General features: G+C 42.4%; 1 long non-coding RNA gene across 1 annotated transcript; it reads left to right on the plus strand.

The window, feature by feature from the left end:
• The first annotated feature begins 5863 nt into the window (after positions 1-5863).
• Positions 5864-7285, plus strand: LOC109368621. Its single transcript, XR_004160375.1, has 3 exons — positions 5864-6181; positions 6567-6725; positions 6819-7285. It is a non-coding gene; the product is annotated as an uncharacterized LOC109368621 (long non-coding RNA).
• The last annotated feature ends 6633 nt before the right edge of the window (positions 7286-13918 follow it).

Here is a 13918-nt window from a genome sequence, read left to right on the forward strand (position 1 = left end):
AAAAAAAAAACAACAAACAAAAAAACCCACAACCAAAAAAACACCCTTTAAGCAATACGCTGAGGTTCTCTGACCACTGAAACTACAGTCCCACACTCTTACCTTCTCTCTTGCTGCCAATGATAACACATTTCTGCTGCTCTGCACATCCCTTATTGCTTTGCCCACGCATACAGGAATGCACTTTGTAACATCTTACATCTCCATCTATACTCCTTCCAAGTACTCAGCTCCTATTCCCATCCTTTGTGTCTGAACTCAGCCAGGAGCTCCTCGTTCATCCGTATCAGCCTTCACTTGATTTCTGCACGCTCAAGTGAACAATTCTTTTACTCTGAGGAAACTGTTCTAGGGGATTACCCAACTCTCTTGGACTTTTCTCAAGAGATCTTTCCAAGCAGGACCTTGAACAGGCTCTAATTTACCCTCCTGAAATCGGTGATTATAATTCTGTTCGCCTCGCTTGCTTCTCTCAGATCTTCAGCTCCAGTCTTGTGGTTTCTGCAGCCCAGGCTGCCATCAATCTTTCCATCCTCCTTTCCATCTTCCACCTGTTCTTTCCTGTTCAAGTGACATGTTCAAGCAGAGCATCTCCCCTAGATAGTTCATCAGCCATCTGCATCGAGAAGTTTGTCTTCAGAACATTCCAGAAATCTCCAAGCTCACCATGCACAGCCACACAGCCCTTCTAGCAGACGCTGGGGTGATTAAGGCCACCTGTGTGGCTTTCTCCAGCTGCCTAAATAAGGCAGAGCTCCGAAGCAGATCCGCAGGTGAATCATCAGCCTTCCTCCTTTTGCCAGTACCTTTTCCCCCTCTCCATCCTGAAGCCGTCGTTTAAGCAGGGTTTCCAGCTGGCACTCCATTTTTGCCACGTGTGGCTCAGACTCTCATCGCAAAGGCACTGCCAGCCCTCACAACACAAGACCTGCTCGACTCTTACCCAAGCACCCTGTGGTGCCACCCGCCCAGAGCAAATCTCCTACAAGGCAGGCGACGATGGTTACAGCACTTTTGCTCTCCGCCTTTTCCCGTCGCGGCCAGAAACCGAACGTACACGAAGCAGCTGCCGGGCTGCCCAGCAGCCAGGGCCTCTTCACAACCGGGACCGTGCAGCCGCCCCGCCCCGCTACCTGCCCCGGCCCCTCCGATGCCAACCTGAACATGGCGGCCACCCCGAACATGGCGGCCGCGCGGTGGCGCCATGCCGACACCAGGACAGCCAAATGGTGGCGGCGCTGAGGGGCGCGGGTCGGGGTCAGTGTCAGTGTGCCGCTCTGCTTCACTACCGCAAAAACACGTACAGGTGCGCTCCGAGCGCCGCGGTGGGCAGCAGAGAGGTTGTCCGTGTTTTAAGATCACCTCTCGTTTGGCTGTTTTGAGGTACTTTCTGCACGCTGACCGCTATTCAGCTGTAACAGGTCGTTAGTACCTCACAGATGGCTGCAATGCTCAGTGCACATTAAGAGCTCCAGAGGAGGAAAAAATGTCTTAAAAATCCTTCATGTCGTCTCTTATTCACCAACGATATCCTTTCAGAAGATAAATTTCTGATAGAGCACTCATATTTTTGAAATAGGGCATTCACATAAAAAAAGAGCTCTCATTTAAAGCAAACAAACAGCAAAGTATCAAGTTGCTGTAAAATTGCACCACATGTTCTCGTCCTCATTTCCTCTAATTCTCTCTATGAACGCACTGTGGGGGTTGATCCAAGGGACCTGCATTCAGGAAGGCAGTTGTTGGAAATAAAATAATAAAGGAAAAACGAGGCAGGCCTGTGTAGACATAGGGCCCAACCTGCCGTAATTCAAGCATCAACAAACAAGCATTGGCAGAAATAAATAAATATTTTGTCACAGAGATCACATAATAGTTAGGAAGCATGAAGTCAATCTCAAGGAACTTCATAACGGGAAACAACGAAGGACTGCTGTCCTTTTGACTGGGCTGTGCAGTGTGTGCTAAAATGGATGTTATGAGCAGTAATGCTTGTTTCTCGTTTCACACGTTTAGCTGGTAAATGGTTTGACTTGATTAATTAATTGAAGTTTTGGAAGCTGGCAGCCAGAACCCAGTGCTGTAATGAATGCTGCCTGAAATCAGCAACCCAGTGGGTTTGGTGCGGAGGTAAGAGTTGTGTGATGGCCATTTGCAGTATCTTATTTCTTTCCTCAAATAACTGCTGAGTAGTTCATTACAACCACTTAATCATTTCATACTACAAAATTTCATTTCATTTCATTTCATAATAATAAAGTGGCAAGTCTTTGTTAATGTTATATACACTTTCAATAGCAAACTCGTTATTCCAATGGCACAGAGAGCTATAATTACCCTAGTTCTTGGGAATTCTTTTAATTCAGTCACTGAGACTAAGTAATTAATCATAAAACTGTTAGTTTAAATGCCCAATCAACTAATTAATGCCTGACATGGCTCCACAGACATCTGCAGGTTTAGGTGTAGCTCCATCTTGGCATCTGATACGTTGGTAGGAGAAAACTGCACTGGGAAGAGGCAGAAGCCAAGCTAGAGAGGGGCTTTCAAAGTCATCCATGGATTGGATGACAGAGGGCAAGCCAAGGGGGAAAGAGATGGCCCCTGCATCTATAATTATGCAGGAGAGTAACCACAGAACCTTGTGATGGCGGTGTGAAATGGTTACAATCCTTATTTAAACTCACAAACCATGACAGGAACCAGAGAGATTTTGCTTTGCTGATAGCAAGTATTTGTTGTTGTTGTCTTTTACTCATCAAACCATTTAATACATATCTAATCATACCCTAGTCATCAAATAGCAAACGATGAGTAACCATTTATGTTCATGAGCAGCATCTTGAAGAAGTAATTAATATTCCTATTCATGAGGCAGAAAACAATAAATTCTACTCTCAGATTTTCTTCTTACCTCCACAACTTCCTCATATTCTTCTTCCTCCATTTTGAGTGTATTCTTCTGTCTCTCCCCAGCTCACTGGTGATGCAGGAAATGAAAATGTGAATATACAGTATTAGCCCACACTAAAAGCTGAAGTCAAGTTCTTGAAGTGCATGGGTCATGGTTAGTAACTACTGAGATTATTACACCATTATTGGCTAATCAAGGGAAGAACTTGAACAACATAAAAAATTAAAGTCGAGATCTACCATTACTTTGTTTCAGATTATGATAGAGAGCCACTGGATTAAGTTTCAGTCAAAATTAAAAGTGAAAAATAAAAATTGAAATCAGAGAGAAGAGATTTCTTGAGGTATTATTTGGCTTTTTTCATTATGGCAAAGTAATATGAAGATTTTTCTCTATCACTCTTTCATATAATGTTGTTGCATTGTTAAAACTCCTCTTTGAATGGGAGCTTCTTCTGCATATTCTACTATATGCATGCACAAGTAAAAATGCAATGCATAAAAAGGTTGTATGTATATTTTTAAGCAACCTTAAGTTAATGAGGCAATTTTGCTTTTCCCAGCATTAGCCTATGCAGGTGCTTTGGGTTCTTTTAACTCGTAGCTTTTTTCTTTCAATTTCTGCATTCCCCCATCCGTACACTAGCTGAATTACAAAATACAGATGACTGTCAAAAATCTCTTAACTGATTAATTAACACAATGATTTTGCTTTCAGGCGCAGTTATAATTTTCCACCAGAGAATACAGTCCTGTTTCTAATGCTGGGAGGGGATGAGGCTTTGGAACAGCTGTTCTGAGTCCAAAGATACTTGCCGTGTAAGCTAATACTGCCAAATGACGAGGTGGTTTTGTTTAGCTGGCTAAACAGCAATTCCTTCTGAGGCAAGTGAAGTCTAGTAAGGCAGGTTAAATATAGGAACATGGAATACTGTCCCTTTTTAGTCCTGGCGTGTTGAGAAAAATTACAAAAAAGAAATGAAAAAAGAAAATGTTAAAGCAGAATATTAACCATTAAAGCAAATGAAGGATAATTCAATGCATTGTCCTGTCCTATGATAAAGTAGGCCAAAGTTTATTAACAACTATATAACAGCAGTAGGGGCTTGCACATAGGGAACCTCTCTATACAACTGTCACTATTCCAACCACCAGCTGCATTTCCAAAACACAATTTCAGGTCCTTTCCTCTTGCTGCAATTTCCAATCATTCAGTTATTCAGCCGGACAGAAAATCTGAGTCCCATGGGTAATGCACAGCTGCTACTCTGAAAAACCTACAGAATCAAGAAACAGCTAGGACAAGAACTAGAAGTGAAATGTGATTAAATGTTCTTACCAGCAACATCTGGTAAATATCCTTAGGAGCAAAGCCTCTCCAGTCTTCCCTCTAGAGCAGTGCTGGGCGAGAGCAAGCCTGCTGCATCAACCTCTGATGACGCACGTGGATGGCACAGCCAATGCGGCTCCAGCCCGCTCCAATTTCAGCCCTAAATATACTTGGTGACCCCAAAGGAGGCCACCTGTTCTCAGCAAGATGACAGAAAAGGGAGCTGGGCACTCCTGTGCTCCTGAGGAAACCAAAAACATGCCATAGCTTGACTGCACTTCAGCAGCTCTTTGCTGAAATGGATCCCAAATCTAAGACAATTTAATGCATTCTTCTTTTTTTTCAGAACTGATCGGAAGAATAAGTTTGTACTGACAAAACAGATTTACTTCCTACATTGTATCTGAATCAAAACTGTCCGAATTCAAGAATCTGTGAACATCAGGGAAAGAAGAGTCTGGACTTCAGACTAAATTTGTACTAAAAGTCTATCTTTAATTTCACCCCTAAGCATAAGTAAAGAGTTTTATCAATATAATTTGAGGCAAATCACATATCAGTAGTTTCATTAGCAGACCTAGGAACATAGAATCATAGAATCACCAACGTTGGAAAAGACCTACAAGATCATCTAGTCCAACCATCAAAAAATGACTACTGCAAGGAAAAAAGGAAATCATGCAGAAGAATATACATAAATAGAAAGCAGTGTCACTGGTGAAGAAAGACTAAGAATAGGTGCTAAGTAGATTGAGTGACAAGTAATTATAATGCATTATTTTGGAAGGTCAGGTTTGGAACAGAATCATGGTAATGATAAAAGAAGAGACATTTTACATCATCTATCTGGCCCCCTGTGATTACAGGATTGCTTTATCTCCTTAAGGAGAGTGCACTTAAAAGCCAATACCACCACTGAACTTCTCTTTTCATGTACTACAACACATAATTCAATAAGTAATTGTCAAAGGCCCATAAGAAGCAACTTCTTGTTCCTTAACTCTTTCCAGAAGTTAGTATTTATATCCAGTTGAAATGTTTCATCTACTATTCCTAAGGATTTTAATACCTTTTGCTGGGCTGTATGTCCTTCTCTTTCTCCTTAAAGCAAGCTATGTGCTTTCAGTTATTTCCATTTTGCTTTACTGGGTAATCCTTCCTCCTTTTAATACTGTTTCTGTTTATAGAAAAATCCTTCAGTTTTTTTAACACCTCTTGAAGATACCCAGAAATTTATTGTTGCACATTAATGGATTTTCACTAGAGGAATGTCAGCCCCATCTCTTGCTCCGTAACCCAGTTCCTGTGTGTGTGCATCCCTGAAATAACTCATGGAGTCATTTTCCTCCAAACTGCTGCCTTGATTAGACGTGTAAAATAACACTTACGTGTTTGCCATTCTGCTCCTTAACTCCATGTCCCAGGGACCAACAAACTGCATTTTCTGTGATTTCCACCTAAGCCCACAACTTTTCTGTTTTGGTGAAGGTTTAATGTTCACTGCAGTGTTTACCTACAACTCAGCAGTAAGTGGGTATTTACACACCTGCCTAAATATAGATAAGTTATTCTGTATTTATATATAATGCATTTATATATACACACATGTAAATATATCTTCACTGTGGAAAATAACTACTATGCTAGCTGTTACTTATTCACTTCTTAGAGTGTATTCTAATGATGCATATTCATACTGGAATATCAGCAAGTATCACTTGCTGAAGTGGAGCATGCATGAGGTAAATGGAAAAATAATGGTTAATATTAATTTTTTTTTATTGCTTCCACTTACAGTGAAAAATTATGTCTGCACCTTGGATTTCAAGCCACTGTTTGCTGGAATATTCAGAAAGCAGCAGCCTGAGCCTGACTTTCCAGAGAACAAGCATTTCAAAGGCAATAAGAAAGTTCTGCTGGGAGATAACAGCATGGCAGGTTGGATACAGATTAGCACACCAGGCCAGACTGCTTTACCTACAGTACATACATATGCATATATTCAGCAGTTCTGAACTAAAAATTGGGAATGGTGCAAGATGAGTGAGGCAGAGGAAGATATTTTGCATTTAAATTGCCCAAGATTATAAGGCAGAAAATATTTTCTTAGCACTTTTAAATATTAAGTTCAGTCATTATTACTTATTGAACAGTAATCACTTCTGGCAAGGAGAAAGGAAGGAAATAGTGTGCAGCATTCTCTTGATTTAATTAGTAGTTATATAATGAAAGCAGTGAAAAAACAGACTGTATGTACTTGCTCCCCTAACGCACACAGCATTCACATACAAAAACACTGCTTTTTTTTTTTCCTTTTCCCTAGAACCACAGTTGGAGCCTTTTCGAGTTCCTTTGGAGAGGCAGCATTCCAGCTATGAAAAATACATGACATAATGCTGGAGCCTGATCCTTACAGAGGACAAAATATGGAGGATCAATACGTAAAGACTAAAGGGCAACCACGCTGTGTATCTCCACTCCTGTAAGACAGAAATGTAGCTTTCTACAACCACCCCTCGGTTAGTAACGTTTCTGTATTGATTTAATCATTAATTCCCTTCTATTTCTTTTACAGTGCATCACTCTTTGGATTCCACATCAGATTTCAGAAGAATTTTAATTCTCCAAGGCTGGATCCCCCATCATGAAGCTCAGGCAGTACATATCACTGCAAGCTGGCAGTTGCTCCTTGAAAGAGAACTTCTTGATTCAAAAGACTTTCTATCTTTCTTTCTATCTCACATCTTTGCATCGGTTTGACTGAAAATACATGGGAAATCTGTTGTGCTGGAGATTTATGTGGCTTCTCTGTGTCTTGCCCTTTGTGTGGATAAGCTTACTGACATCAGAACTGCTATATTTAACCTCCTGAGTTAATCAGTAGACCACCCGGACTTAACAAACATTCTATCATTGAAAAAGGACATATTTGAATACAACTTCATGCCATTGTCTCTATTTCTGGACTATTATTATCAGCTTTTCATTCTTTTCACCTTTCCTTTCTGCCTGCCAGAATTTGCACAGAAAAGTTGGGAAAAAAAAAAAGTGAACTTTAGCATTTATGGGTCTACAACCTGAACTAAATTTCCCTTGGAATGCCATCTCTATCAAAAAACCTAAAAGTGTACCATAGACTGTCAGACACAAAATGTATGTTAGCTTACAATACACAACGTGCGAGATGCTAATATTCAACCTGAAAGTGCTGGAACCATCAAGAAGCCATAAACACCATCCTAGTAGGAAAGCTTTAACCAAAGCTCATGACACCAGAGCCTTGGAAGTAAAATAATTCCTGTTAAGTTAGCTGTCAGAGGTGTCTGTTGGGAGACTCTCGAGCAATATTTGCATTTGCACTCCAGGGATCCAAATGGTGGAGGGAACCAGTGTAGAAATGTGAGACAGAAAATCCACTAATAGTGAAAGAGAGAAAGGGTGGGAAAAGGAAGTCAGGTAAGAGCTTCTCCTTGTCTTACTGCGCCCTTTTACCTTAGCATTCATCATTTGCTGGATAAGGAAGGCTATAAGAAAGAGCTGGAAGGAACTGAAATTAAAATCTTGATTTCCCTATGGAAGTTGTTAGAAAGATTTACTTTTATTCAGTTTTTCTTACAGTTTCTTAACAGGTGGGAGAGAGTCCCTGTAGTGACAGGGTGCGTGAGCCACGACCTGCTACAAGCTGCAGCAGTCACATCACTAAGGTACGTGTGCTGCAAGTGCCAGCATAGTGCAAAGACGCTGAAGTCTGCATGAATATCAAGGCAGATCATTACCTCGTGTTTTTTCCCAAGGAATGCTTAGCAGGTTGAGAGCCCATAAGGGCTTGACTATCTGTGGTTTCTAGATTTGGAATGAGCTGAATGATGGTGTCAGGTGCAAAGGTACCGATTCACACCAGGACAGAACTACAGTATCAGAAGCACGTGAGCAAGGCATCGTCAGGATGTGAGTACCGAATCTGTGTGCCAATTCAGGGCCAGGCTGGATGTGGCTCTGGGCAGCCTGGGCTGCTGGTTGGCGACCCTGTACACAGCAGGGGATTGGAACTGGATGAGCATTGTGGGCCTTTGCAACCCTGGCCATTCTATGAGTTTATCATACTTAACTTGACAATACAGCATTTCTCGAGCAAAGACATATCTGCACTTGGAATGAATACATACCACACATCTCTGCAGTGTCTCTCTTGCACCCTAATAACTAAGGCATAGTTTTAAGTGGACAAGCAAAGGAAAAGGCCCTCTTGTAAAAATAAACTTCTTCATTTCTCAATATTTGCCTTATTTTTCTTCTATTCATTATGTGATAAAAGTGGTATATCATTTTAGAATTATGCAAAAGCCACATCACGAGGACTCCACTGTACTCAAGGAAAGAAAAGCTTACACAAGTGAGTTGAACTTGTGCATTTCTAATGGTTCAACTGAACTTTCTTTTAATTAGCTGCAGGTGCGGGTTCAGCATTTACAGATGGGGATGTGAAACGTGAGGGATGTAACAATGTGTTAAAGTACCAGTTTGGTGCACATCATACCACAGACACATGTGCAAACATCTCTTCCTTGTAATTGTTTCAAAATGACTAAGAAGTGAGTCAGACTCCCTGCTTTGTGCTGATCCCAGAAGGAGAGGAGTCAGTATCTAATTATGAATGGTTTTGTAATTCATTAACAGCTGACTAATTAACTCACTAGAAATCTAAAAACAAACTAAAAAAAGGACACAAAGAGAACCTTCTCTTGCTTCCATTCCTTACAATTTGAAATGCCCATATATTTGTAAAAGACAACAAAAACAACCAGAAGCTTTTTTTTATACCAGTCTCAATATCACATAGCCAGCCAACCCAGACAAATATTTGTAAACGTGGTTTTATGATGGCAGTGCTGTAGGAGTGGTTGGTCGGTTGTTACAGGTTCTAAACAGATGAACTTCAGTTGTTACTGTTGTGCTACTGATCATCTTTCTTCAAGTATTAATAGAAAAGATTAGATCATAACAAGTAAAATACCCAGAGGCAATGCAATCAGAATGCCACGATTAAGTCATCTGCAGCATCTTCTTGTTTATTTTTTGATGCTGGTTAATACACTCCTGAAAGCGACCGCTTTGCCATGAGTCAAATAGCCTTTGCAGGAAGAGGGGAAAGGAGGAGAATATTGGTGTGAAACCAAAACTAAATTTCATCCTTCCTGATGTTTCTGAGACAAGGAAATGCTGTTTCACCAATCAGATTGTTAGGCAATCTGCATGACACAACTTTTGTTTACCACTCACCACCGCTTTCATTGGTGAAACTGCAGTCACTGCTTCTTTTCTGACAGAAAATCCAAACAAGCATTAAAGGCAATGTTTGATGACCTTGGGATACAGGACTCCAATTTCTAGTAGAAGAGCATTAACCAGAGGGTGGTGAGGCACTGGAACAGGTTGCCCAAGGAGGCTGTGGATGCCCCATCCCTGCAGGCATTCAAGGCCAGGCTGGACGTGGCTCTGGGCAGCCTGGGTCTGCCCATTTGCATGAAGGGCAGTTCTCCTTTGGCAGTACCTGTCACAGCCTCTACTGTTCCTTCCTTAAATTCTGCTGCTAACAATCTCAATTCAGCAGCAGGGCTTTGCAGGTAGGTGTCAGGAACAAAGAAGATACTGATGATATCTTGAACGGTACCAAACCGGTGCTCATTGCACTGATATGCAAGTCAGAGTTTCTAGCTTTTGGAAAGACAATTTATATTGGTGTGGACTAGGAAAGGAAGGGGAGGTTCTTTTCATATCTTTTCCCTTTCATTCTATTTATAAGATAAATAAACTTATATATTTTTAGAAGAGAGGTACAAACACCAACTGTAAATCCCAGCGAAAAGCCACGTCTAGCAGCCAGAATTTCAGTTCGTACGCTGTCTGCAGCACTTATCCTTTTGGCAAGCCTCTGCCTCACTGTTATGCAGTAAAGGTAACACAGCTCTTTTAACAAACTTTGTCATTAGTATTACCACTGCTTCAAATCACAACTCACAGCAACTACTCTGAGAGTTGTAGCTGCTGCCCTATATGCAGGATGATGGGTAATGAACAGCCAACAGCAGCTGCAGAGGGGAAGAGGTGCAGCAGCAGGACTGCTGGCTGCAGGGCTGAGAACCTCTGGGTCACACAGGTACACCATCAGCAGATACTTCTTCTCCCTTTGTGTGAGCAGCGTGGATGAGAACTAAACTACAGCACATCTCCTTTTTGGTGCCCACTCTTTCTTGGCATTGATGATCCCTTTTCCTTTCACGCCTTGAGGTGCATTGTGGTTGTGGTTAACTCACTGAAGAAATCATTTCTTGGTGGCCCTCCTCAACAGTCACAAAGCAGCTGCTGTGGCACAGCCCAGCTTTGTCACAGATGTAGTTCTGCCTGGACTTTTCAAACCTCCTATTGGTTTCAGTACGCTTGTATTTTTTTTTCCCCCAGCTGCATCCACGTTGAGCAGAGACAGTGAATTCAAAAGTTCTTCTGTGGTTTCTTATGGAATGAGCTGAAACCGTTTATTGAGAAAGCACAAGGCAGCCCAAGTTCATTTATATCCCAGTCCACATTCAGATCAGTTATTGTCATCACATTAAGTCTATTTCTAACGAAGCTTGGCAGCAGGAAAGTTTCATGTGGCTTTGAACAGCACTGCCAACTTTCCACATCATCCCAACAGCAACAGAGAAATGGATGAACAGAAACAACCATCATGTAAAGGCATTTCCTGGCAGAGGTCATGCGAGATGCAAGGACAGAGCTGAACAGTCTTTGCCTTCAGCAGAAATCATGACCAGTCCCTCAGCTGACATCACCTCTGCTGCCTTTTCAGTACAACTATGCTACTACCTGTCTTCTTTGTGGCATCCGTCCTTCCAAGGGGTTTTCAGATTTGTGCAGAGCTCATTCATGAAGCACCATCATGCACTGATGCTTGGTCTCTCTCGCTGGGAATCCCTCTGCCACCCCAGTACTGTGAGCTGGCTCACACACCAACTGAAATAGCATGCATGCAATTTAGCAGAGACATGGGCTTCTAAAGGAGTCACTGAAGGGCATGACCACAAGAACTGCCAGAAAAGATCAAGATTAGCATTGCGCATAAAGCACTTTGATCCCAGAGAGATACTCTGATCACTAAATCTTCCCATCGATGTCCATTCATGGACATTGAGTCTCCTTAACCTGAAGGATGCCAACTTGATAACTGGCTAATAAAGTCATGGTTTTATAAGAGCTTCTTTCAAAGTGATAGCCTACATACTAATGAGAGCAGCACGTGGCAATCTTATCTTATCTTAAAGTCTTATGGACTTTACTGAACCAGCGTCTTTAAGAGCTGTTCTTAGAAATCTCTCCCTTTTCTCTGCTCTTTTAGCACATTTCCTATGTAAGGTTACCAACACCTCCAACAGTACAATGAAGGGGAAGGACTGCAACATGCTTAGCATTCCTAACTTGCATTGCTGGGATGGTATCTCATATCCTGAAATACAATCTGCAGCAGTCCATCAAATATTAGGAGTCGTAATTTGTGGCCAGTAATGCTTTGCAGAAGCAGTTCCCAGTGGCAGAACGCTCCATGAAAGGTCATTAACACAACACACAGGTCATTGATGCAGCATCCACCATGAGAAATCCTCCGGACTGTTTTTGCCAGCACTAAGCAGCAACAAGCAGGCCTCCATTGCTCGTATTGCTCACCTCTGTGGTGGCACCAGACAATAAGATAACAGCTTCATTAGTGCAGTCAGTAAAGTCTTGTTCATTGCATTAAGGAATGGGACCACAAGTAATATTTAACTCATCGGGTGTTGTGCCCCTCTGTACTAAGAGCAATAGACTCCAGTGTCATTTGCAGGAGCTCATGAGCTATACTGACTTCTAGAAACTGAAGTTCTTCACTGATGCTTCCCTCAGTGACATAAATGTGATTTTACCAATATAACTCACACCAAAGATGGATTAAAAAGAAACAGTCGGGAAAGAAAAAAAAAAAATACAAAATACAATTTCTTCACCCTTCACTACACAGCATTTTTAGCACTGGTACCACCAGGCTCAAGAACTCTGAGCCCCATCCTTCTGCTCACCACACAGCACTCAGGTGTCCCTGCCCACACACACCACCTGTATGGCTGATGGCCCTGCTGTCCTGTCCTGTTCTCCCCATCTCACCTCACTCTGTAAGAGGTTCAGTGATGCAGCTTTCCTGTACAGTAGGGAAACGAGGAGGAGCAAAACTGTATTCATTAAAATTTTCACTGAGTCTGGCAGTCTTTCAGCTCATTTTCTTGGGAATGATTACACGGCAGGCCAAACGCTGATGACTTCATGGGTCTTTTTATAAAGCAGCATTATGAGGGTGGATGGACAGAAGCAGCTGCAGAACTGCTCTGGCTCAGATGCTCTGCAGGCAATGGCCATCAGCAAAGCACTGCCACCAAGGCAGCAGTGCTGAGCGTGGCTGCTTGTTGTGCTGAGCAGAATATAATGGGATTGGTGCTGCATAGGAAACAATTCAGAGGAGACGACTTATCCAGGTGTGGGAATCTCTTGTGACACATCTTGTGCCCCAGCTTCAGTCTGGCTTCTGCTCCTTGGGGCAGATGTTCACTGCAGGATGGATTAATGCAGACACTCACTTCCCAGTCTGAAAATGAGGCACAACGCAGGCATGGTTACATCGAGTTCAAGTGCTTCACACTGCAGCACATCACCTTCGGTTTCAGCACTGCACTACAAAGATTCACAATCAAGGTAACTCCTGCAGAAGTGCTTTAACCCACAGAGTTCTGAGCATCACGTATGGAAGAAATACTTTTGTTTACTGATTTTTTTTTTTGTCCACTGACATTAAATTCAAGCAAATAGTTTTCAGTGTTGAGCAGAGCTCCCTGCTGAAGGAGGCTGCAGTTGCTTGAAGCTTTCAGCACTGCAAAGAAAGCCTGCAGAAGTGCATGGAAACCTTCCAAGCAATTCCACAGCTTCAACACGGGGTGTGTGTTATTGGGGAAAGAAGGAGCTGAATGAGGGAATGAGTGCATGGAGCTGCCTCTTGCTCACCTCCAGGGGACTGCTGTCTTTGGCTGCAGCTACTGGTGCCACTGGACCTGGGCTATCAACTGCCATGTTGGGGTTAGACAGCAGAAGATGAGTCTAGCACATCCCTGGCTCTCCACACAAAGCTTTCCTTGTTTGCCCAAAATGGGATGCTGAGGGCAATGCTCTGCCAGTGGTGACACTTTCTGTGCCTTGAGCAAGCCCCTGTCAGGGCACAGGAATTACCTAAATTAACCCAAATGACTCCATAGGTGAAAGGTGGGATCTGCTTTCCTAAAGGCAGGTAGAGGCGATTCCCAGCAGCCACAGCTCCACCGTTCCATTGACCTCCCGTCTTCTGATCCTCACCACCTAGAGCTTGTTTCAACAGTCTGAACAACACAGAGAAACAGATTTCAACAGATTGCAAATAAAAGTAGTTTTAGCACAGATTTAGGTCTCCCATCCTCAGTGCTCAGGTACACAAGCAGTGCTGTGAGGACAGAAAGGAAGACGATTTCTTCTGGTGGCAGTGCAGGCTTGAAGGATTTGGGCACCTTGGGGATGGCTCGATTCCTTCAAACTGGAAGCTTTTTTTTTGCCTTTTTTTTTTTTTAA

The sequence above is a fragment of the Meleagris gallopavo genome, chromosome 7, assembly GCF_000146605.3.
Source record: "Meleagris gallopavo isolate NT-WF06-2002-E0010 breed Aviagen turkey brand Nicholas breeding stock chromosome 7, Turkey_5.1, whole genome shotgun sequence".
Lineage (NCBI taxonomy): Eukaryota > Metazoa > Chordata > Aves > Galliformes > Phasianidae > Meleagris > Meleagris gallopavo.